The sequence below is a fragment of the Mauremys reevesii genome, linkage group 9, assembly GCF_016161935.1.
Source record: "Mauremys reevesii isolate NIE-2019 linkage group 9, ASM1616193v1, whole genome shotgun sequence".
Taxonomy (NCBI): domain Eukaryota; kingdom Metazoa; phylum Chordata; order Testudines; family Geoemydidae; genus Mauremys; species Mauremys reevesii.
The window spans coordinates 10,252,620-10,276,119 of record NC_052631.1 but is presented as its reverse complement, the minus strand read 5'-3'; the positions used below and the strand labels follow the sequence as shown (position 1 = coordinate 10,276,119).

The 23,500-nt window shown below is 44.6% G+C and overlaps 1 long non-coding RNA gene across 5 annotated transcripts in view; it reads left to right on the top strand.

Annotated features, from left to right (window-relative positions):
• LOC120371941 overlaps nucleotides 1–23,500 on the top strand; it is an 86,658-nt gene that overhangs the window by 53,544 nt on the left and 9,614 nt on the right. For 4 of the 5 annotated variants that reach the window (XR_005584660.1, XR_005584658.1, XR_005584661.1 and 1 more), the window contains 3 exons: nucleotides 20,380–20,437; nucleotides 21,696–21,739; nucleotides 22,567–22,709. This is a non-coding gene — a long non-coding RNA (uncharacterized LOC120371941). Of the gene's footprint in view, nucleotides 1–20,256; nucleotides 20,280–20,379; nucleotides 20,438–21,695; nucleotides 21,740–22,566; nucleotides 22,710–23,500 lie in introns of those variants that run through there. The other variant, XR_005584662.1, reaches the window with a different exon arrangement.

The window sequence follows — 23,500 nt, the reverse complement described above, 5'->3', positions numbered from 1 at the left end:
CACCCCTTGTGATCGGTTTGGGCCCTTTTGGGTGTCAGAAGATATGCTGGGGTGCCACTGAGTCAGCCCATTCTGCCAGCCTGGGTCCCCTTTACCTGACCTTGCTGAGTTAGGCTCACAAGCCTCTTCCAGCCAAGCACACAGGCAGGGCCACACCCAGCTGCACAGAGACAGATCCGCTCTGGAAAGATTCAGCCTTAGGGGCTTGTCCCAACACCCTGGTGCCCATTCCCTTTAATGGGTACAAACCCAAAGGTTTTATGAAATTTGCCCCCTCCCTCAATGTGGAGGGAGATAGGCACAAACTTCTTGCCCTCCCCGCATTAGAAATTACATAAACTGGGTTATATTATAAACAAGCAATAAATGTATTTACTACAAATGGTGATTTTTAAGTGAATATAAGAGATAACAGGCAGAACAAAGCAGATTACTGACCAAATAAAGTAAAATTCGCAAGTTAAGCTCAATATACATAAGAAACAGGTTACAAAGTGTAATTTCTTACCCTAAATATTATTTTAGGCAGGTTGCAAAGTTTGTGGTTCAGAGTTCCAGTTATATTCCTTTTCGGAGTGGACCCCCTCGCTCAGTCTGGACTCACCCTCTGCCTTCCCTTCAGGTGGCTTTAGCAGTCTCTCTTCTTGGGCAGACCGGCCATGGACAGGAGGAGTCCTGTTTGCCTTCCTCCCCACCCTTAAATAGGATTTACATAAGGCGGGAATCCTTTGTTTCCCAAATTTGACGCCCCCATCCATTCCAGTGGAGAGTTGCAAGAAGTCCCAGGTGATGTTTAGTATTAGGTGACAAGACCACCTGACTCTGTTGTATCTGAGCGTCTAGGTGGCAGCGGCAGTATGGAGCGTCTGCAGGAAGGCCAAGCCTTTTCACGGTTCATTGTCCTTGCTGTTGGGTCATCAGCCCTGTCTGGCTTTTCTGTTGTTGTGCCTGAAGTGTTAGCAGTGGGTGTCACCCAAAGTAGCATAGTTGAAATACAGATACATAGTCAATATTCCTAACTTCAGATACAGAAATGTTACAGGCATACAAATTGGATAATTACATTCTGTAAATTATAACCTTTCCAGTGCTTTCTTACAAGACGTATCTTACGTACAGTACAGCTAAGTTATGTCATTCATATCATAAGCATATTTTCGTAAAGAATATGGAGTGAAACATCACAGCCCCTCTCAAAAAAGATGTATTGGAATTGAAAAAGGTTCAGAAAAGGGCAACAAAAATGATTAGAGATATGGAATGACTTCAGTATGAGAGGAGATTAATAAGACTGGGACTTATCAGCTTGGAAAAGAGATGACTAAGAGGGGATATGAGAGAGGGCTATAAAATCATAACTGGTGTGGAGAAAGCAAATAAGGAAGTGTTATTTACTCCTCATAACACAAGAATTAGGGGTCACCAAATGAAATTAATAGGCAGCAGGTTTAAAACAAACAAAAGGAAGTATTTTTTCACACAACTCACAATCAACCTGGAACTCCTTGCCAGAGGATGTTGTGAAGGTCAAGACTATAACAGGGCTCAAAAAATAACTAGGTCCATCAATGGCTATTAGCCAAGATGGGCAGGGATGGTGTCCCTAGCCCCTGTTTGCCAGATGCTGTAATGGGTGATGGGGGATGGATCACTTGATGATTACCTGTTCTATTCATTCCCTCTGGGGCATCTGGCATTGGCCGCTGTCAGAAGACTGGATACTGGGCTAGGTGAGCATTTGGTCTGACCCAGTATGGCTGTTCTTGTGTTTAAAAAAATCAATCTAGTTCCCTCTATGTGTAGGCAAGGCCTTACTGCCTTGGATCATTTTTCCTGGTTTAGTAAAAGTTAAAGAAAAGAATGTGCTGAGGAAACCCAAATGGGTACTTCTTCAATATGCTGCCCCATAGAATACAGTACCTCAGTACAAGTACTGTTAAACACTTTGAAGAGCCGAGTGTCCATTCCCCCTTCAAGAACGAGCTGCTAAAATTTGAGGACTATGAATTATCACCAGATGAATAAATATTATGGAGTGCCTAGCAGGTGATACCCACAAAACAAACTCTTTCCAAAGCCCCTGTTCTGGACAAAGGCCGATGAAATTACATTGATTTAAAATCTTGTGTCAGGGGGATACAGGAAAAGAGAAGGGAAGCACTGTATCATCTAGAGAGAAATTAGAGTTGTTTTCTGGCACTAATTTCTCACACACACACCTCAACTCTATTCCAGCTTCTCCCAACACACAAACTCCAGCTAGCTATAAAGTACAGCATAAACAAATTGGTGAACTCTGCTCTATTCAACATACTGTAATATTTTCAGGTGAATAGCGCAGGTGGACTTTTAAGTGGCCAGTTCTGTATAAGAGGACTCATAGACAAATGTAATGCAATAGGTGCAATGGGCCAGATTTCAGTTCTGATATAGACAGTCACAATTCTAATTTACTTCAATCAGAGCTACACCTGCTTTTTGCCAGCACTGAATTTGGTCCAGTGTTTTTTTGAACTGGAAATTACAAACAAGGTTGGGTATTCATTGTGGGAGTAGTTGAAAACAGCACTTAGGTTACACAGGCAACTCTGACAGAGGAATTTATCATAGAAAGAATGTGGCTCTCTATAGCTGTATACAAGGAGCCAAGGACTGCACTGTGAAAACAAACACAAATTTAAGAAGCAGAAGGAAGTGGAATGCTAACCAGGACAATGTGATAGTTCTAGCAGAGGTATTTTGTGACCTGTGACACACAGAGAGATGGACTATACCTGGGAGAACCCTGAGATAAGGCCATTCCAACTAAGAAGAGAAAAGTGCTGTATGAAAGAATTGAGGAGGACAAAGAAGGGATTAAAGTAAATTGTGGATATCAGTTTGGGGGAAATAAGGCTCTGTGACAAGGCTGGCAGACAGTTTCTAGATCCCTGCATTGATATATGAAACTCTGTAGAGTCACCCTAAGCTTAAGTGCTAGAACCTTGCATAAAGATGCAGAGTATTTCCCGCTGACTCGTGCTAGCAGGTGTAGCATGTTAGCTTCAGGATATAAAGGGGATTGAAATGCCTCTGTGGTGTAGAAAGGTCCTCAGGCCTTGTCTACACTACAAGACTATTTCGAATCAACTTAGTTCGAATTTGTGGATTCGACCTTATGAAGTCGAATTTGTGTATCCATACTAAATACACTAATTCGAATTTCGGAGTCCACATTCACGGGGCCAGCGTCGACTTTGGAAGCAGTGCACTGTGGGAAGCTATCCCACAGTTCCCGCAGTCCCCGCTGCCCATTGGAATGCTGGGTAGAGCCCCCAATGCCTGCTGGGGGGAGAAATGTGTCGAGGGTGGTTTTGGGTAAGTGTCGTCATTGAACCGTCAATCACAACCTCCCTCCCTCCCTCCTTGAAAGCGCCTGCGGGCAATCTGTTCGTGCACTTTTCTGGTCAGTGACAGCGCGGACGCCACAGCACTGCAAGCATGGAGCCCGCTGCGATCATCGCCGTTTTCTCCTCCTCGCACTTTATCGTCCACCTCTTCCACAGTCAGCTGCTGAGAAATTGGGCCACTTTTCAATGGTGCTGCAAGCACTGGGGGACCATAGGGGACGTTTACAAACATCAACGTCGGGTGGCCGGGCAAGGTTCATGATGCGTGTGTTTTCAGGAACTGTGTGCTGCTCAGACGCCTGCAGGAAGGTAGTTTCTTCCCGGACCACGAAATAACTGTTGTGGATGTGCAGATGCCTATAGTCATCCTCGGGGACCTAGCCTGCCCGCTAATGCACTTGCTCATGAAGCCCTATACAGGCGCCTGGGACAGCGACAAGGAACTCTTCAAATACCAGCGAGCAGCGAGCAGCGTGACCTGTGACTGTTCAGTTTCTTTACAGAGAAGCTGAACCTGCCCCTGTTTCTTTACCCAGTTACTGTTGACTCTCCTCTTCGGTTACATACCCCGTTACCCCCACTTCCAGCACACGTGTAAAAATAAAATACATGTCCCATTATTACTTAACAAAGGTTTCTTTATTCATGACTTTTCGTGAAAGGGTTGAAACTGGGACGCAGGCTGTGCTGGGTAGGGTGTGCGGTGATGTAAAGACCGCCTCTAAACTCAAGGAATGACAGGCTCCTGCTCCTAGAGCGGTCCGCAGTGCCGGAATGCTTCTTTCAATGGAGCCTGCCATTCCTCTTTATGGAATTCTGTGTGCGGGCGGATATGTGACCTTGTGGTGGAGGAGGACGGATACAGATTCCTCAGCTGCGTGACTCAGCGGTCCAGGACAAGGACCGCTGTATAAGATCTGTAACCGCCCTCCCCCGCTGCAAAGTCACATCTCCCCCGCCCACACAGATCCTGGAAACCACCTCCAAAAACCGACCAGGGTGCCTACTGACTGCACCGTGTGTGTGACCCGCTGCTGATCCTGCCCCCGTGTCTGTACCCTGGGAAAGGTGACTGTCCTATGCAATTAACCACCCCCTTCCCCACGCCCCCCATTCAAACACAGTCTTCTTTGAAAAAACATAACGGAAACAGTAATTAACAGCAAAGCATTTTTATTAATTAAGTACACAGTTAGGGGATGGGACTGGGATTGGGACTACTGTGAGTGTGGAAGTGAAGGACTTCGGCAAAGGTAGGGTATGAGAGCTTTTGGGTACTTGAGCACTGTGCTGTGGTGCAGTGACAGTATTCACGTCCCCGGCCGCCCCTCCTCCTGATTACTTTCGTTGAGGGGGGTATGGGACTTTGTGGCAGGGGAGTGCGGTTGCAGATACACTGCAGGGTGTCTCTGTCCTCCTGCGGTCCTGCAGAACATCCACAAGGCGCCTGAGCGTGTCCGTTTGCTCCCTCACTAGTCCAAGCAGCGTTTCAGTCACCTGCTTGTCTTCCTCACGCCACCTCTCCTCCCGTTCGCTGTGTGAGCGCTGGCAGAGAGAGACGGTCTCCCTCCACTGGCTCTGCTGGTCCGCCTCTGCTAGGTAGCAGCCCATACGTTCCTCGAACATCTTGTCCCTTGACTTTTTCTTTCGCCGCCTAATCTTTGCCAGCCTCTGCGAGGGGGATGCTGTGGCAGGTCTGGAGACAGTGGAAGCTGTGAGATGGGAAACAGGGAGTGAATTCCTTGCAAAGATACATTTTGGCGAACAATTAACTGAGTCTAGGCTGTCTCTGTGAATTCTGGGTTGAGACCCCTGTGCCTGCTGGAGCACAAATCATTTTCGCGGTGGATTCTGGGTAAATGTCGCCAGTCATTCCTTCCTCCGGGAAAGCAACGGCAGACAATCATTTCAAGCCGGTTTTCCCAGAATTGCCCTGGCATACGCCATAGCGTGGCAACCATGGACACTGTTTTGCCTTTTGTGTATGTCCCCGTATGTGTACTAGATGCCGCTGACAGAGGCGGGCCAGCAGCGCTACACAGCAGCATGAGTTTGCTTTTGCATGACAGCAGAGATGGTTACCAGCCATATTGTACCATCAACCATACCATAAATTGGTAATAAGATGGTAATAAGATGGGCATGGTTACCTGTCCTTTTGCACTGCACCATTTGCTGCTGTCATAAGTGCCCCTGGCCGAGCAGCCAGGGGCGCAAAAGCAAAAACTGGGAATGACTCCCTGAGTCAATCCCTCCTTTTTGGTATCTAAAAATAGAATCAGTCCTGCCTAGATTATGGGCAAGTGTACTAGAGAACCACTGTATCATAGAACCAGAGAGCACAGCTGCTCTGTGTCCGATCCTGCATAACTTATGAGCTGTATGCTATTCACAGGGGGTGCTCCTGCAACAACAACACCTGTTCATTCCGTTCTTACCCCGGCCTTCCTGGGCTACCATAGCATTGTCCCCCCACTTCTGTGATGAAGTAATAAATAATGCAGGAATAAGACACAGTGACTTGTTTGTGAGAAATGACTGGAAGGAAGCCTCCAGCTGCAATGATAGTCCAGGCAGGACATTAAGGAGTGTGGATGAAGGAGCCCATCATCCCTCTGCTAGTCCAGGGGCAATTGAATCTTTTATTTACAATGAAGGGTGGGGGCTGATGGAGCTCAGCCCCCTGTTGCAATGATGAGGACGGTTACCAGCCATATTGTACCATCAGCCATCAAAAATTAGGAACAGGCACCCTTGATTGACCTTACTGATACTAGTCGGCATGGTTACCAGCCCTTTTGCACTGCCCCATGTGCCAAGAGGCTGATGATGAGGACGGATTTCCATCATTTTGTACCATCAGCCATCCATAGCATGGGGGGAGCAAGGATGTTGGTGTTGAGTGCTGCACCATCGCGTCTATCTGCAGCATTCAGTAAAGATAGGGTGACATGTAAAAGACTCAACAGAGGATTGTTTTCACTTCTGGTGGTGGGTGTGGTGTGTGCGCAAATTGCCGAACTATGCCCTGACCCACCGCAGACACTGTGTTTGACCCTAGAAGCATTTGGAGCTCATCCAAGAATGCAAATACTTTTCGGAGACAGCAGGAACTGTGGGATACCTTGCGTCCTCATTCCCCCCTCCCTCCATGAGCGTCCATTATATTCTTTGGCTTTCCGTTACGCTCGTCACGCAGCTGCGTGCTGAGTCTGTGCTATGCCGTGTGTCCGTAGGTTTTTTAAAAATACTTTGGACCAGGCGTAACATTACAGTAATTACCCTAATTAGATGCAGGAGTCTCCGAGCGAGATCACCCTGAGGAGGGTCACTGAAGGAGATAGAGAGCGCACGCTGCGTGAAAGCTCGCACGAACCAGGGCCCGATGCAGCCGTGCTCGGGTAGGCAGTGCTCCCTGAGTACCTCATGAAAGCCTGGCGCAGAAAACTGTGCTACCACGGAGCACCCAATAAGGCAGCTCTCCCCAGGAACCTCCTGCGGAGACTTTTCGATTACCTCCAGGAGAGCTTCGTGGAGATCTCCCAGGAGGATTTCTGTTCTATCCCCATATATATAGAGACCTCCTTTTCACATACTTCAGATTCCTGTTATATTAAGAATAAAAGTTTACATGTTTAAAGCACTTACCGACTGCTCCTTCCCCTGATTCAGGGTCTGGGTTAACGGCCGGGGAGGGTTGGTAGGGGATCTCCGTGACGGTGATGAAGAGATCCTGGCTGTCAGGGAAACCAGCGTTGTGGCGCTGTCGCCTGCCTCGTCCTCCACAAACCCTTCCTCATCTTCCCCGTCCGTGAACATCGCCGAGGAACTGTCCGTCGACACTGTCCCATCGTCAGAGTCCACGGTCACTGGTGGGGCAGTGGTTGCAGGCTCCGTAGCGTCCGTTTGCCACTTTGATTTTTTGGTAGCCTTGTCTGGGGTCCTTGATTTTCACGCGGCGCTGCGTTGCATCCCGGCTGTATCCTCTGTCTCTCATGGCTTTGGAGACCTTCTCATAGGTCTTCGCATTCCCTGCTTTGGAGCGCAGCTCCGAAAGCACAGACTCCTCGCCCCACACACCGATCAGATCCAAGAGTTCCCAGTCAGTCCATGCTGGGTCCCTCTTTCTATTCAGAGATTACATGAACTCCTCTGCTGGAGAGCTCTGCAGCGTTGCAGGTGCTGCGGAGCTCGCCCTGATGTCCAGCCAGGACGTCAGATTCAAAGTGCCCAGACAGGAAAATGAATTCAAATTTTCCCGGGTCATTTCCTGTGTGGCTGGTCAGAGAATCAAAGCTTGGACTGCTGTCCAGAGCGCCAACAGAGTGGTGCACTGTGGGATAGCTCCCGGAGCTACTAAGTTCGATTAGCATCCACACCTAGCCTAATTCGAGCTAGCCATGTCGAATTTAGCGTTACTCCACCTGCCGAGGTGGAGTACCAAATTCGAACTAAAGAGCCCTCTAGTTCGAATTAAATGGCTTCCTGGTGTGGACGGTTGAGCGGTTAGTTCGAATTAACGCTGCTAAATTCGAATTAAAGTCCTAGTGTAGACCAGGCCTCAGGAAAGTCTCTGCTGGTAGGAACAGCCAAATCTGGGGAGAAAGCTTAGGCTGAAATTTGTGTTTGCTGTTATTTAAGTTACCAAAAAAGCCAAACTAGGAAGAGTTGTAGCTCTGTCTTGAAAGCATCTACTGTGTTAGAGCAGTGAGAGTCACTGGAGTTAGTGGTTGTAGGCCTGTGTCTTGTGAGAGGGGTGCAGCTTCTTGAAACCTTGACCCATGTCATCTGACTGTGCTGCACCTCTATTAATTATGTCGGAATTAAAGTAAACTGTGGAAAAATGGAGTACATGAAGTGACATGACTCTTTCAGGCTGGAAGGAAATCTACTAGAGAAGGGGGTTGCAGCACTTCCATGTTTTCTTGGCAGAAAGTGACACTGTAGAAAAACCACAGTGTGAAATAGTCCATACCTTGCTACCCATGCCAGATCCAGAGGCATTGGAAGATCTACAGTATATTTCAGGGGGAGCATAAAAAGGACTGCAAGCTGCTATACAAGTCATTCACAATATTTCAGGAAAACTGTGAACCACATAAGAATGTCACTTAGCAAAGTCTCATTTTCTTTACAAGAAATTGGCTGCCAGGTGAGACCCCTGACCATTATGTTACAGATCTACTTAATAAAGCTAAATCATGTGAACTTTAATAATGAGGCAGAATTATCTGTGGTATAACTGATAACCTTGCTTTGGCTTGGTTGTCAAAGAAAATGGATTTGAGTTTGTAAATGACAATGGATATTTGCAGAGCTAGTGAAAAACTGTTCTTCCCAAATGAAAGTGTTAGCAAGCAGTGAAAAACCTGAATCACATCTAATTAAAAATCCATACTATGGCATAAAGGCTGAATACAAAGTAAACAAATGGCAGAAGCCAGATTTGTTTTATATAAGTGTGGAGACAATTGCAACTGTGTGTGGGATGGGGTAAGGGGGGGATGTATGCAATAAAAGCAAATATTTTGCAAAAGGTGTCACACTCAGGAAAAATTGCAAAGAAATACAAACGCAAAACATTTTCAATATACAGCTTAAGGACAAATCTCTGATGACACAAAAGCAGTGTTCTTTCTGAACCTCTTGATAAATTTACAAGGCAAGATTTTACAATTGGTTTGTGATATTGGCCATAAACAGAAAGTGAATCTCAAAATTGATATTGGCACTGAGTGCAAGGTAACTACTGTAAGTATATACAAAAAGATGAGTGACCATCTAATGTTAAAAAGAAAAAACTATGCTTGTTTAATATAGCAGGCGCAAAATGAGCCACTCTGGCATGTCTGTCAAGAAGAGATACCACTCAGTAGAGTTTGAAACAGTACAACAGGAACATGTGGTTTGGGTGAAGAGCAGTTTGCAAATGCAGATGATCAACTGGTCAACTGAACAGAATGCAAAAGATACTCTTCAGGAATTTAATGAAATGTTTAACAGAATGGTGTGTTTTAAGGACAATGTGTATTACATTAATATAGATCCTAGTGTGCTGACACAATACATTGACTATACAAAGTTCCATTAGCACCAATAGAGAATAACAGTTGGACTTGCCTCAATGGTTAAATTAATTTTTATTGAGTGAGTTCTGACATGTACTGAGTTAACAGAAAGGTCACTGTAACAAAACCAAGTAAGATAAGGCTGCAAGTTATAGATCCAAAAAATAGTGGAAGAGATCATGTCTGAACTTGGAAATGTACAAGGGTTTCCATTTTGTGTGCAAGCCAGGAGTTCTGGTAGGTCCAACTCGATAAAGGAAGTGAAAAACTCTAGTACCATCCTCGTTTGCAGTTGGTAAGTACCCTTTAAAAGTTTTCTCTTCAGAATTGACTCAGTAACTAAGGTGCATGAAAGCATCAGGCTTCAATATTTGAGGTTCTGGAAGAGGTATAAGTAATTGTTGCTGATTTGTAATGAAAATGATGGGTGATGCATTAAGAGATTGATTAATGTTTTGTCGCATGCAAATAAACAGAACTTCAAATTTAACAGGAACCAAACACGAGATCAGGCTAAATGAGGCTAGTTACACAGGACAGGATCTGTATTCAGTGACAAAGAAATTCAATTCCACCCAAAAAGGTGAAGACAATGGTACAAAATAAAGAGACCCTGTAACAGGGAAGCCTTAGAGAAATACATGGGCTTGTTGACATATTTAAGCAAATTCATCCTTAATTTGTCACACTTAAATATTCCACTCAGATTACAGCTTGATGACAATATGGAATGACACTGGGAAGGCTGGCAAAATAATAATGTTTGGAAATTGAAGAAAAAGTTGTCACAGAAGCATCTCTCCTGAAATATTTTGAGATTAATAAAGAACAAAATAACTCAGATGATGCAAGCTCATGTGGGATGCATACTGTTTTTGGTTAGATGATCATCCAGTAGCATATGCTTCCAAAGCACTGACTAAAACATGACAGAACTATGCTGAGATTGAAACAGAAATGCTTGCGGTTGGTGTGTTTGTGATCAGTTTTATTAATGTGTTTATGCACAGGAATAGATAAATCCATGGAAGGCATGGCACAGAAACAATTGTGCAAAGTACTATATTGAATTTTTAAAAAACCATGAAACTTTAAAAGTACACATTACTTGTGAAAAAATAGACCTGGTAAGGAATATTTTATAGCACAGGGGTAGGCAACCTCTGGCACGCGTGTCAAGTGCGGCACGCGAGCTGATTTTCAGTGGCACTCACATTGCCCGGGTCCTGGCCACCAGTCTGGGGGTGGGCTCTGCATTTTAATTTAATTTTAAATGAAGCTTCTTAAACTTTAAAAAAAACATATTTACTTTACATACAACAATAGTTTAGTTATGTATTATAGACTTATAGAAAGAGACCTTCAAAAAACATTAAAATGTATTACTGGCACGCAAAACCTTAAATTAGAGTGAATAAATGAAGACTCGGCACACCACTTCTGAAAGGTTGCCGACCCCATTATAGCAGATATGCCTTGTAGAGTACCTATACATTCTGAAAGGAAGGATCTGGGGAAAGAAGAACATGAAGTAAATAGGATTCAAATACTATCCATTTCTGAGACAAAATTTGACAAATTCGGATACTAAATGACCCAACCTCTCTAGAAATGTCTTGAGAGAGTAATTCTTAATAGATAATGTGCAGGGGAAAAAAACAGGTATCTCCAATCATAAAACTTATGTTGACTCCAAGGATAAGATTGTTATATATGATGGGATTCTGTGCAAACAACACTGTCAGAATAGAACACATCTTGAGTCATAGATACTAAGCATAATACACAGCATACATGTGAGTAATGGAAACTGTAAGAAGAGAGCCCCAAATGTTCTATTCTGGCTAGCCCTTATGTTGCCATTGGAAAAAAAAACGGTATCTAAGTGTTAAATCTTTAAAATCAGAAAATAATGTAAAAGAACCACTGAAACCAACTAAGATTCATGACTGAGCTAGGTCCACGATTGATGCAAATATATTTAAATAACCTGACAGATTACTTACCTCTTGTCATTGGATTACTGATGGAACTTGTCTGGAAAACAAAGATTTTTTTTTAACACAAAAATTCCATATAAAAATCTACTTTAGAAATTTTCCTGTTAGGAAATTCCAGTTTTCCTTTGGGAAACATTGCGTGAGAATTTCTTTTCACAATATTTTACAGTTTCGCAAACTGGAAAACATTGGAAAACAAGAAAGTTTTGTGTGTGTGTGTGTGTGTGTGTGTGTGTGTGTGTGTGTGTGTGTGTGAAATTAGAATTGGAGAAGGTACAGAGAAGGGCAACAAAAATGATTAGGGGTATGGAACAGCTTTTGTATGAGGAGAGACTAAAAAGACTGGGACTTTTCAGCTTGAAAAAGAGATGACTAAGGGGGGATATGATAGAGGTCTGTAAAATCATGAATGGCATGGAGACAGTGAACAAGGAAATATTATTTACTCCTTCACATAACACATGAACAAGGGGTTGCCCAATAAAATTGATTGACAGCAGATTTAAAACAAACAAAAGGAAGTATTTCATCACACAACGCACATCAACCTGTGGAACTCATTGCCAGGGGATGTTGTGAAAGCCAAAACTATAATGGGATTCAAAAAAAGAATTACCAGTAGATAAGTTCATGAAGGATAAGTTCATCAGTGGATATTAGCCAAGATAAAAGCAGCAAAGAGTCTTGTGGCACCTTATAGACTAACAGACATTTGGGAGCATGAGCTTTCGTGGGTGAATGTCCACTTCATCGGATGCATGTTGGTTAGTGATGCAACCTCATTCTCCCTAGCCTCTTTCTGCCGAAAGCTGGAAGTGGACAACAAGGGATGGATCACTTGATTAGTGATTGCCTGTTCTGTTCATTCCCTCTGAGGCCTGGTCTGCACTAGGACTTTAATTCGAATTTAGCAGCGTTAATTCGAATTAACCGTGCACCCGTCCACACCACGAAGCCATTTAATTCGACATAGAGGGCTCTTTAGTTCGAATTCTGTACTCCTCCCCGACGAGGGAGAAGGCGCTAAATTCGACATGGCTATGTCGAATTAGGCTAGGTGTGGATGCAAATCGAACTTAGTAGCTCCGGGAGCTATCCCACACTGCACCACTCTGTTGACGCTCTGGACAGCAGTCCGAGCTTGGATGTTCTGATCAGCCACACAGGAAAAGCCCCGGGAAAATTTGAATTCCTTTTCCTGTCTGGACATTTTGAATTTCATTTCGTGGTTGGACATCGGGGCGAGCTCAGCAGCACCGGCAGCAATGCAGAGCTCTCCAGCAGAGAAGTTCATGTAATCTCTGAATAGAAAGAGGGATCCCGCATAGACTGACTGGGAAGTCTTGGATCTGATCGGTGTGTGGGGTGAGGAGTCTGTGCTTTCGGAGCTGCGCTCCAAAAAACGGAATGCACAGACCTACGGGAAGGTCTCCAAAGCCATGAGAGACAAAGGATACAGGCGGGATGCAATGCAGCGCCGCGTGAAAATCAAGGACCCCAGACAAGACTACCAAAAAATCAAAGCGGCAAACAGATGCTACGGAGCCTGCCACCACTGCCCCACCAGTGACCGTGGACTCTGACGATGGGACAGTGTCGACGGCCACTTCCTCGGCGATGTTCGCGGACGGGGAAGATTAGGAAGGGTTTGTGGAGGACGAGGCAGGCGACAGCGCTTACAACGCTGGTTTCCCCGACAGCCAGGATCTCTTCATCACCCTCACGGAGATCCCCCACCAACCCTCCCCGGCCGTTAACCCGGACCCTGAATCAGGGGAAGGAGCAGTCGGTAAGTGCTTTAAATATGTAAACTTTTATTATTAATGGAACAGGAATCTGAACTATGTGTAAAGGAGGTCTATATATATGGGGATAGAACAGAAATCCTCCTGGGAGATCTCCACGAAGCTCTCCTGGAGGTAATCGAAAAGCCTGCGCAGGAGGTTCCTGGGGAGAGCTGCCTTATTGGGTGCTCCGTGGTAGCACACTTTTCCGCGCCAGGCTTTCATGAGGTACTCAGGGAGCATTGCCTCCCCGAGCATGGCTGCATAGGCCCCTGGTTTGTGCTGGCTTTCACGCAGCATGCGCTCTCTATCTCCTTCAGTGACCCTCCTCAGGGCGATCTCGCTTGGCGACTCCTGCATCTAATTAGGAAAATTACCGTAATGTTACGCCTGGTCCAAAGTATTTTTAAAAAATCTCCGGACAGACGGCGTAGCAGAGAGTCAGCACGCTGCTGCGTGACAAGCGTAACGGAAAGCCAAAGAATCAAATGGAAGCTCATGGGGGGGGGGGGCGGACTGAGGACGCAAGCTATCCCACAGTTCCCGCTGTGTCCGAAAATCATTTGCATTCTTGGCTGAGCTCCAAATGCTTCTAGGGTCAAACACAGTGTCCGCGGTGGTTCAGGGCATAGCTCGTCAATGTACAGCCACCCTCCACCCCCAGAAGGAAAAGGGAAAGAAATCGTCTCTTGACTCTTGTAAATGTCACCGTATGTGTACTGAATGCTGCTGGTAGACGCGATGCTGCGGCACGCTACGGTAGCATCCTCGCCCCCCCTCCCCCGCCTCATGGGTGACTGACGATGCAAAATGACTGGTACCCGTTCTCATCATCAGCCTTGCGGTAGATGGTGTAGTGCAATAGGACTGCTACTTGTCCTCGTCATCAGCCCATAAGTAGACGGCCTGCTAACCGTCTTCATCATAGCAACAGGGGGCTGAGCTCCATCAGCCCCCGTCCTTCATGTGTAAAGAAAAGATTCTGTACTGCCTGGACTATCATAGCAGCTGGAGGCTGCCTTACCCTCATTTCATTTCCCTAACAAGTCACTGTTTCTTATTCCTGCATTCCTTATTACTTCAGCATACAAATGGGGGGACACTACAACGGTAGCCCAGGAAGGCTGGAGGAGGAGGGAAGCAACAGGTAGGGTTGTTGCAGGGGCACCCCCTGTGAATGGCATGCAGCTCGTCATTCCTGCGGGATCTGACACAGAGCGGCTGTGCTCTGTAGTTCTCTGATACACTGCAACCCTAGTACAGTTGCCCCATATTCTAGGCGGGACTGTTTCTATTTTTAGATACCATAAAGGAGGGATTGACTCGGGGAGTCATTCCCAGTTTTGTCTTTTGCGCCCCCGGCTGATCTCGGCCAGGGGCACCTATGACAGCAGCAGAAGGTGTAGTGCAATAGGACAGCTACCCGTCATCACCACGCCAGTTGATGGTGCAATATGGCTGATAACCATCTCTGCTGTCATGCAAAAGCAAATGAATGCTGCTGAGTAGCGCTGCTGAATCGCCTCTGTCCGCGGCGGTGACAGTGACAAAAGGCAAAACAGGCTCCATGGTTGCCACGCTATGGCGTATGCCAGGGCAATCCAGGGAAAACGGGCTCGAAATGATTGTCTGGCGTTGCTTTCCCGGAGGAAGGAATGACTGACTACATTTACCCAGAACCACCCACGACAATGAAATTTGCACCATCAGGCACTGGGATCTCAACCCAGAAGTGCAAGGGTCGGGGGACACTGCGATGGGGTAGAACAGGGGCAGAGTTTATGCTTTCAGGATTGCCTGCTGCAGGAGTGCAGACGAGATAGGTGCTGTGCATGGTGGTGTTCACAGACACAGACTAGACTGTGTTCATTGTTCGCAAAAATGTATCTTTGCAAGGAATTCACTCCCTTTTTCCCATCACACAGCTTCGACTGTCTCCAGACCTGCCACAGCATCCCCCTCACAGAGGCTGGCAAAGATTAGGCGGCGAAAGAAAAAGACACGGGACGAGATGATCGCTGAAGTTATGGGGTGCTCCCGAGCAGAGGCGGACCAGCAGAGCCAGTGGAGGGAGACCCTCTCTCTGTACCAGCGTTCACACAGCGAACGGGAAGAGAGGTGGCGTGAGGAAGACAAGCAGGCGACTCAAACGCTGCTTGGACTAATGAGGGAGCAAACGGACATGCTCCGGCGCCTTGTGGATGTTCTGCAGGACCGCAGCCAGGAGGACAGAGCCCCCCCGCAGTGTATCTGCAACCGCCCTCCCCCGCCACAAAGTCCCATACCTCCTGTCACCCAAAGTAACCAGAAGGAGTGGCGCCAGGGGCCGTGAAAACTGTCACTGCACCCCAGCAGAGTGCTCAAGTACCCAAAAGCTCTCATACCCTAATTTTTGAGAATTCCTTCCCTTCCTGACTCACCCTAGCCCCAATCCCAGTTTCATCCCCTGACTGTCTGGTTAATTATTAAAAATACTTTGCTGTTAATTACTGTTTCCGTCATGCTTTTTTACACAACGCTGCATTTGAAGGGGTGGGTGGGTGGGTGGGGGGGTGGGGAAGGGGGTAGGGTATTGCATAGGACAGTCACCTTTAGCAGGGTACAGAGACGGGGCCAGGATCAGCAGCAGGTCACACACACAGTGCAGTCAGTAGGCACCCTGGTCGGTATGGGAGGTGGTTTGCAGGTTCTGTGTGGGTGGGGGGGGTACGTGACTTTGTAGCGGGGGCGGGGGGTTACAGATCTCATGCAACGGTCCCTGTCCTGGACCACAGAGCCACACAGCAGAGGAATCTGTATCCGCCCTCCCCCGCCACAAGGCCACATAGCCCCCGCACACAGAGTCCCAAAAAGGAGGGATGGCAGGCTCCGTTGAAACAACCAGTCCGGCACTGCAGACCGCTCTGGGAGCAGGAGCCTGTCATTCCTCGAGTTTAGAGGTGGTCTTTACATCACCGCACACCCTACCCAGCACAGTCCGCGTCCCAGTTTCAACCCTTTAATGCAAAGTCATCAATAAAGAAACCTTTGTAAAGTTACAGTGGAACATGTATTTTATTTTTAAATGTGTGTTGGAAGTGGGGGAAGCGGGGTGGACAGGGTATGTAACTGCAGATGCTAGTCAACAGTAACTTGGTAAAGAAACAGGGGCAGGTTCAGCTTCTCTGTAAAGAAACTGAACAGTCACAGGTCACGCTGCTCGCTGCTCGCTGGTACTTGAAGAGTTCCTTGTCGCTGTGCAAGGCGCCTGCATAGGGCTTCACGAGGCAGGGCATTAGCGGGTAGGCTGGGTCCCCGAGGATCACTGTAGGCATCTGCACATCCCCAAGAGTTATTTTGTGGTCCGGGAAGAAACTACCTTCCTGCAGGCATCTAAACAGACCAGAGTTCCTGAAAACACGCGCGTCATGAACTTTGTCTGGCCACCCGACGTTGATGTTGGTAAAACGTCCCCCATGGTCCACCAGTGCTCGCAGCACCATTGAAAAGTAGCCCTATTTCTCAGCAGCTGACTGTGGAAGAGGTGGACGATAAGGTGCAAGGAGTTGACAACGGCCATAACTGCAGCGAGCTCCGTGCTCGCAGTGCTGTGGCGCCCGCGCTGTCACTGAGCAGAAAAGTGCACGAACAGATTGCCTGCAGGCGCTTTCGGGGAGGGAGGGAGGGCGTGATTGACGGTTCAATGATGACAGTTACCCAAAACCACCCTCGACACATTTTTCCCCCCAGCATGCATTGGTGGGAAATCCCAGAATTCCAATGGGCAGCGGGGAGTGCGGGAACTGTGGGATAGCTTCCCACAGTGCACCGCTTCCAAATTCAACGCTGGCCCCGTTACTGTGGACTCACACAGTTGAATTAGTGTATTTAGTGTGGATACACAAATTCGACTTCATAAGGTCGATTCCACAAATTCGACTTAAGTTGATTCGAAATAGTCTTGTAGTGTAGACATACCCTGAATCACCTGGCATTCACCACTGTTGGAAGACAGGATACTGGGACCATTAGTTTGACCCAATATGCCTGTTCTTATATGAGAGAGAGAGAGAGAGATTTCATTTATAAGTGGCAGTGTTGTTTTCACTCTGAGAAATAACATGCTACACTTTTTTCCTGTTTTCCAACTGGCAAAAGTAATGGTCAGGGAAAGTGGTTTTTTTCTCATGGTGTTCTAACTTTTAATAGTTGGAAAACAGGCTAAGCGGAGACAACATGCACACTTTCAAAATGAAAAATGTGAATCGAGCATTTTTCCCCTTACATTTTGTTTTGAAAATATTATAGAAAACAAAATATCACCAAAAATGATTTTTATGCACAATCCTTCTTTTCAATAACACTTATTTTGATGAAAAACATCTTTTTCATCAGAAAAATTTTGTCCAGTGTTAATTAGTACTGTGTGTTTAAAACCTGAGCTGTTACACAATATATTGAAAAACAATTTGCCTATGGTGAGAGATTCCAGATCAGATTCCAATAATGGCTCACCAGTCACAGCTGCCTCATTTTTTGAATTCTCTTTGAAATATCAATTGAAGCATGGCATAACAAGCCCTTAGTCTCATAGTCAAAAGGATTAGTTAAAAAAAAAAAAAGAAGAAGCTATTCTGCCTTCACCAAAGTCATTCAACGGTTGTACAGGAGGGACAGATGACATCTAAATTAGGGCTGGCAAGTGATTAAAAAAATTAGTCGCGATTAATCATGATTAAACAGTAATAGAATACCGTTTATTTAAATATTTTTAGATGTTTTCTACATTTTCGGATATATTCATTTCAATTACAACACAGAATACAAAAGCAGCAAAGAGTCCTGTGGCACCTTATAGACTAACAGACATATTGGAGCATGAGCTTTCATGGGTGAATACCCACTTCGTCGGATGCAACCGACGAAGTGGATATTCACCCACGAAAGCTCATGCTCCAATACATCTGCTGGTCTATAAGGTGCCACAGGACTCTTTGCTGCTTTTACAGATCCAGACTAACACGGCTGCCCCTCTGATACTTGACAGAATACAAAGTGTACAGTGCTCACTTTATATTTATTTTTTATTACAAATATTTGCACTGTAAAAAACAAAAGAAATGTATTAGGTGAATTGAAAAATACTAAGTATTGTAGTACAATCTCTTTATCATGAGAGTTGCACTAACAAATGTACAATTATGTACAAAAAATAACTGCATTCAAAAGTAAAACAATGTAAAACTTTACAGCCTACAAGTCCACTCAGTCCTACTTCAGCCAATCACTCAGACAAACAAGTTTGTTTACATTTGCAGTCTGTGACTGGCTAGCCAACTACAAAAGCAGTTTCTCCTCCTATGGTGTTCACACCTCAACTGCTAGAAGAGGGCCTTATCCTCCCTGATTGAACTAACCTCATTATCTCGAGACTGATTCTGGCCTGCATAATTACACCTGCCTCTGGAAATGTCCATTACATGCGTCTGATGAAGTGGGTATTCACCCACGAAAGCTCATGCTCCAATACATCTGTTAGTCTATAAGGTGCCACAGGACTCTTTGCTGCTTTTTACAGATCCAGACTAACACGCTACCTCTCTGATACTTGAAAAATACTGTATATTTTGTTTATCATTTTTACAGTGCAAATATTTGTAATAAAAAATAATAATATAAAGTGAGCACTGGACCTTTTGTATTCTGTGTTGTAATAGAAATCAATATATTGGAAAATGTAGAAAAACATCCAAAAATATGTAATAAATGTCAATTGGTATTCTATTGTTTAACTGTGCGATTAATCACGATTACATTTTCTAATCACAAATAATTTTTTTGAGTTAATCGTGTGAGTTAACTGCAATTAATCAACAGCCCTAATCTAAATAAAACTTACAAAGATATTGAAGATGCTACTGACAGTACAGGGGAAGATGTTACAGTAAGTCTTGGAGTAAGTGGATACTAACCCCTTTCAAGTGAGTGGGTAACAACTTTTTTAGCCTGAGCCATGTGTGACAGGGGCTGGGATTTGAGCAACAGTCTGTTACTAACATTTCTGTGTGTCAAACCTCTATTACCATGGTTGCTTATAGCCTTCTAAATCAAATAGGAGTGTTTTTTCCCATATAGTCTCTTAGAACAAATCATTATTACCTTCCTTATACTAAATGCTGCCCACAATTGTCTTCCTACTGTGAAGTATTCGGAAACAATAGGAAGTCGCATTGTATTGTCCAGTTAATGTTACTCAGCCAAGGCCATTGTGATAACAGCCATGTCTAAGTATGGAGAAGCTAGAGAGGAGTTTTGAAAGTAACATTACTTTGCAGATAGGTGAGTCTTATTTTATAGGAAGGTGATGGGTATGTACATCGGAGTATGTGATGAAAACAACAGAGGTGTGGGTGGATTCTTGTTGATTTCCAGAAGCCAGCGATAGTCTCCTTGAAAACATCATGTGGTCAAAATTCAGAAAAAATGGGTTAGTTTGTTTTTTCAATCAAACCTGCCATTAGACGAAGGAATCAAAAAGATCCTCGCATGAAATTTCTGAGATGTGAGGCATTGCAACAGAATTGTTGAGCAAGGGTATGGAATGTGCTAACCTTCACAGTAAAGTTGCAGAGGGGCCACAAGGAAAGTGATTATTAGAGTGATTACGTCAGCAAAAGACACTGGCTCCAAAGGAGGAAGGAACAATGCAGGTAGTAAACTGGGTGCTCTTCCATCTTTGAGGAGTCTGGCCTTCTAGCTCAGTCACTAAAAGTTTTTTGAAAATTAAATATGCCAGAAGAACAAGGATAGCTACAATTCCTTCTGATGGTCATTCAGCTATCCTCAAGGCATCAAAGGGGAACTCCTTTGCACTTTCAAATACAGTAGTAAGTCACATACATGAGTTGTTGAAGATTCCTTTAATTATCACACTCATTTAATACTGATGTACTTCTTTTCTTGTTCTAATTGTATTCATTAATCTCTTTACAGTCCCTTAGGCATACATACAATTGTGTGTGTGCCATAGAAGCATTTTGCAAAGTCATATGTTTTTCTGTAAGTCTAGTCTATTTTTTAAATAAAAAGGCGAATTAAATATTTGACTTAATTGATTTGTTACATTCTTTTAAAGTCAAATTCTGCTTCCCTTACTCAGGTAAAACTGCCATTGAGGACAAAGATTGCCACAGGCAATGGGGAAAAACATTAGAAAGGTAAGTTATCACCCACAGTTAATACAAATAACCATTAATTAAAATATGTATAGTTGGATGAATACTGTACTACTTTATATCTCTAGGTGGCAGCAGTGGAACAAAATATTTAAAAAGTAATGAATATTATTATATGTGTTCACTGTTTAATACAAACAGGCATTAATTAAATGTATTTGACAGTTTCTTGCTACTGTACTACTTTTATACTCTAGATGGCAGCAGTGGAACAACATATAGAACAGCTCCTGATGATATTTCTTCATCCGTGTTCATGCTATGCTCACATTTTCAGCAGGTTTAAGTTATAGAGAAGAATTGCAAAAATTTAAAGGCAGAGTTACTAAACAAACAATATTTTCAGATACCGAGTGAAGCTGAGTGAACAATGGAATTTGGTGCATCGTAACATTTAATTGCTATAATGATAGAAATCCTAATGTCCATTGGCACTGGTATTGTTATGAATTGGTCACTGTTTTTTCATTGTAAACTCTTCCTGCTTTCTCCCTCCCCAAAGATTTATAGCTCAGGATCTAGAGCAATCAGATGGATAAGAGTGAGATATTCATTTGGGAGCTGATCCAAAGCCCTTTGCTTTCAGTGGCAAGACTCACATTGACATCAGTGGGTATTGGATCAGGCCCTCCTGGAAATGTAAAGGAAAAGGTGGTCTTGGCTGTTAGGTTATTTTTCACATATTTCATGCTGAGGATGCACAGAATTGGCTAGCTTGTCCTTTTAAGGCACAATCCCAAGAAGGGGAGCAAAGCTGCTTTGTCCTAGCTGGAGCTTGGGGAGGGGATTGTGCCCACCACCCCAAGCTTCCCCTGTACACAGCATGGTGCACTAGTCCCATCCCAGTGCATTCAACCTGATTTGTGGACTGCTGTGGTGGGGGAGAGACTCTGCCTCCTCTTTCCTTTTGAGATGCCACATGGGTGGCACAGAAGAAGCAGTGCCTGTGCTCTTCTGAGTGAAGAGACTGCAGTTAAGACTGGTTCTTGTATAAGATCAACAAAAAGGTTGGAAGCTCTTTGCTCCTACCCTCAAAAACATCCATGAAAAAACCAGTCCTAACCTGGCCCCATGTAGACAATGCATATTTACGGTAAACCTGAGGATTATTCATCAACTCACTTTTCAAAATCTTCAGCTGCCAGTAAAACAGTAGGAAAAGGAGATTGAATTGTTAAATACCAATGTAAAATTAGAGGCAAGTTACTCCAGAACTACTAATAAATCTTAACGCTTATAGGGCTGCTCGTCGTCAGAAGATCTCAAAGCACTGTACAAAGATGAGTAAGTATTATCCCTGTTTTATTGATAGGGAAACCAAGGCTCAGAGAATATAAAGACCCTACAGCTGGGAACTCATACTTATGCCCTACCCATTGTGGGCCATGCTGCTCCCTGTATCAAAGATAAATCGAAGTTATACAACTGACGGAAATAAGAGTAATTAGGGCATGTATTCATTTGTGAAAATAATGTATTTAAAGATTATTGCATGTTTCCCATCCAACAAGGGCTCTTGGGCTCTTTTTTTCTGGACTGAATGGTCCCAGGTCAATGAAGAGAAGATATTAGCTTTAGATTACAAGTGTTTTGTTTTTTTTTTAAATCATGAATAAAAATCATTCCAACTGCCACCTCAGTGACAAGGCCGCTGTGCTCTCAATTTGAGAGGTGGAGATAAAGGTCAAGTGATGTCAACTCACATGGTTTCCCTATATTGTCAGAGGATATGTACTGATTGGAGAACATAGGGTTGGCATTCTCAGAACACACCCTTCCAGTAAGTATAGGCTGCAATTACTGCCAGCTAAGGGCACAGTCCCATGTAGGGAAATTCAGTGTCTGCACACAGTCCCAATCAAGAGTGATTTAAGTGTATGCAAGCCCGCTGTGTGTACTGTTGGGGGTGTGTACTCAATATTTTTGCTTTATTGCTAGGCATCCAACAAGGATTTTCACATGTAGCAAAGCCAGATGTAGACACTGAAGAGTAGGCCTGTCCAGAGCATGCACAGGTTCTCCTTGGTATGGCGGGGGGGAATAAATAAATTAAAAAAAAGCATTGGGCACCTCCATTCATAGTCTGTCCTTCTGGGCAACCCCCATACCAGGTCGCCAGACTAGCCCCTGAAGAAGGCAGTTCACCAACACCTTGAAGTCCTCCTTTGTGAAGTTAGTCATTGACTGGCCCCAAAACCATCACTAGGAGCAAGTGAAGTCACCTTGACAGGAGCAGATACCCATGTAAAAGCAGGTAAGGCATATAAATACCAAGGTATGTGACCTCTAAATGGGATTCTCATGCCCTCTTTTCCATGCTTCAAATCCCTCTTTAAAACCTACTTTTCCCAAGTGTTCTATACTGCTCTCCCCATGCCATCCTACATCTGAGTTACTGCCCTAGGTTTTATTTGTTTCTCAGTTAGACAAAGTGTTTTGGGGAAAGGAACATGTCTGATTATTTGGGGCCTTGATTTCTCCAGGACACAAGTAATGCCCAGTGAAATCAATGGGATTTACTTGAAGAACTTGTTTGTAATAACACTTGTATATTTGCGATGTTAAATCTCACGCTTACCTATTCCATTTGAAAACAACCACCACCACCATTATGGTAATTGGATGTTAAGGCTGTGTGGTTAAGAATTCAAAAGTCCAAGAGTGCTGTTTGTGCAGTCAACCTTAACTCTCCCTTGGTGCATATGCAATTATAAGTAAAGATTATACAGTATAGATATGTAATCTTTAATTACATATTCAGATACTATTACTCAGATAATATGATCTAATATCACATCAGCAGGAGCATGTGGCAGAGGTGTGAAAACACTGAGTGTGATGGGTTCGGTCACAGAGACCCTCTTGGGACTGTCACCTGATGTGCTGAAATTACCTCTGAGCCTGTTTTCCCTGCCAGCTTGGGACTTCCAGAACCCTGTCTTGTTGAGCCAGACACGCTAGCCTGCTGCAAAACAGACCCAGGGTCTGGTCCACGCCCCTAAAGCTGCAGACTTAACTGAAAACAGATCAGCAGGTTACCTATCT